At 51.7% G+C, this 2,688-nt stretch overlaps 1 pseudogene; it reads right to left on the bottom strand.

The window, feature by feature from the left end:
• Positions 1–2,296: 2,296 nt before the first annotated feature.
• LOC112907331 (resistin-like beta pseudogene) lies at positions 2,297–2,688 on the bottom strand (annotated as a pseudogene).

Consider the following 2,688-nt stretch of genomic DNA (forward strand, 5'->3'; position numbering starts at 1 on the left):
AACTTATGTGCCTTCGTGGGGGCACCCCGACCTAAAATTTTGGTTGTGATGGGGCTACCGCCTGAGACAGAGCTGGGATGTTCAGGAGAAGGTACCAGAAGAGGGAGGGGCTGCAGGTGCAGGAGAGTTAAGTGATTGAATTCTTGGAGGGGCAGCAAGAAGGTGGAGGGAAATACTCCTCTTGGGCAAAAGACGGATGAACTTTGTAGCTAACTGCAAAGGGATCTAAATAATCTCTAGAGGATCCCTGGGTGGCGCAGCGGTTTAGTGCCTGCCTTTGGCCCAGGGCGCGATCCTGGAGACCCAGGATCGAATCCCACGTCGGGCTCCCGGTGCATGGAGCCTGCTTCTCCCTCTGTCTATATCTCTGCCTCTCTCTCTCTCTCTCTCTCTCTCTCTCTGTGACTATGTGACTATCATAAATAAATAAAAATTAAAAAAAAAATAATCTCTAGAGAATTTCTTAAAGAAAATATGATTGGCCAGGATCAAGACAGTGCCCAGCTTCCCAATGGGTCCTCTTGCTTATGAGGTGGTCCATCTGCTGCCTGGCCCTGTGGTTGTTCCCGAAGGGAGCGAGGAAGACCTCAGTGTGGTACAGGTTGTGGGCAGGGTCGACAAAACCGCGTGCCAGGCTCTGCCCGTGACTGGCCAGCAGGCCTCCGGGGCCAGCAGGAGGGCAAGGAGTTGCTGGCTGTAGTGCGCACGACCCCGCTGTCTGGGACCTGGGCGGGGGCGAAGCCAGATCCTCCAGGACCTGGGTGAGCACTGCCCGCGTGGCCAGGAGAGCCAGCAGGGTAGGGGGTGTGGAGGAGCTGGGGGGGGGGGGGGAGGACGTTCTTGCTGGGTTTGCAGCCTGTACAGGCTGAAGGCAAAGTGGGAGTTGTTCAGGGAGATCGGGGAGGCCGACAGGGTCACTGGGCTCCCGTGATTTTCTTGGTCAGGAGCCCCTTGGCCACAGGCGTGAGGACCCAGCCTGGCCACCAGTAGCCAGAAGAACAGCGTGGGGTGTACCGTCCCGGACAAATAGAGACGCAGAACGTGGCCAGCCAGTCCAGCAGGACTCGGCACCCCGGAACGCTCCCTGCTACTTTCCTCCACTGAGTGCCCTGGGGTGAGACACAGGCTTTGGAATCAGGTGGACCTGGGTTCGAGTCCTGCCTCTGGACCTGTGTTAAGCTTGATGTGAGCACATGGTGGGTGATGTTTACCACATGTTTGGTAAAACTATAGTTGTTAGGGGAGAAAAGTCCTAGCTGTACCCTTTAGGCTTCTTTAGATTTTTTTTTCTCTTGAAATACAGAATTTTATTTAGAAACTGTTTAAAGGGGCAGCCCTGGTGCCTCAGCAGTTTAGCGCCGCCTTCAGTCCAGGGCCTGATCCTGGAGACCCGGGATCGAGTCCCACGTCGGGCTCCCTGCATGGAGCCTGCTTCACCCTCTGCCTGTGTCTCTGCCTCTGTCTCTCTCTCTGTGTCTCTCGTGAATAAATAAAATATTAAAAAAAAAGAAAAGAAACTGTTTGAAGTAGAAAAAAAAAACAAACCTTGTCAAGAAAGACCAGGTGGAAAATGGGTTCCCAATAAAATGGAATTTTAGGGCCATAAAAGTCTAAAAGGGCACAAAAGAGAAATAGCACCACTGTTATTTGAATAATGGCTAATTACTTGCATTTTTTGGCATTGTTAATCACTGAATCTGGGTTTTCCTCTGAATTCCACACAGAGCATGTACTCCACAACAGTTTTATCATAAAGTATCTGCTTTCTTTTGATTTTAGTTATAAGAATACATTCTACTTGAAATATAATATTCACTATATAAAGATTCAGCTCCCCACCTGCTCACCCGATCCTGCTCCCTGCCTCTAGCCGTGCTGATTGATGGGAAATGGGCACCTGATCCAGGATGTCCAGACTCTTCCTTCAGAATTTGTACTTGGGACTGAGTGGGCCTGTCCTCGTCCCATGGGTGACTTCCCTGTCCTGTGAGCATGGGAACAGTGGTGTTTGTCCCCATGGAATGGAGAGAACCTGGCTGCTTGGTCTGGAGAGACGGGAGTGGGTGGGGAAGGACTAAGTAGGCTCCCTGAGTGAGGGAGAGAGAGAACTCCTGGGTTTCCCATACAGTCTAGGTCCTACCCTAGGGATCACGGTGCCCTGCCTTTTTTTTTTTAAGTAAAAATTGTCTTTACTACCCAAGAGGTGGATTGTAACAAATGAAAGGAACAGTTTGAGGCAGGTGTATGGTTTCCTTACAGTCATGGTCACACCATTGGGTTCTCGCCCTCCTCCCCCTCAGGTCAGGGGGCAGCAGCGAGCGGTGGTCCAGTCAATAGTGCTGCACTGGCAGTGGCATGTAGTTTCGCCCCAGATATCCCAGGAACCACAGCCATAGCCACAGGCACAGCCAGTGACAGTCTTCCCTGCAGGGCAGGAGGACAGTCTGCCTGAGTTCTTGCCACATGACATCCTTTGTGTTGGGGAAGGATGTAACTCTAAGCCAGTGAGGGTTTCCTTTATCTTTGTATCCAGAATGAAGTCCAAGGAACACGGAGCAGTCCCTGGGATCATCGGCTGGAGGAGGAAGAGAGGGAGAAGGAAGCAACAAGTAGTCTTCATCCTGTGGAATGGCAGTGTCCTGGGCCTATAGACTTCCCTACTTGATCATGGCGGTGACAGGTGGGGAT

Source organism: Vulpes vulpes, chromosome 6 (genome assembly GCF_048418805.1).
Source record: "Vulpes vulpes isolate BD-2025 chromosome 6, VulVul3, whole genome shotgun sequence".
In the NCBI taxonomy this organism is placed as follows: Eukaryota; Metazoa; Chordata; class Mammalia; order Carnivora; family Canidae; genus Vulpes; species Vulpes vulpes.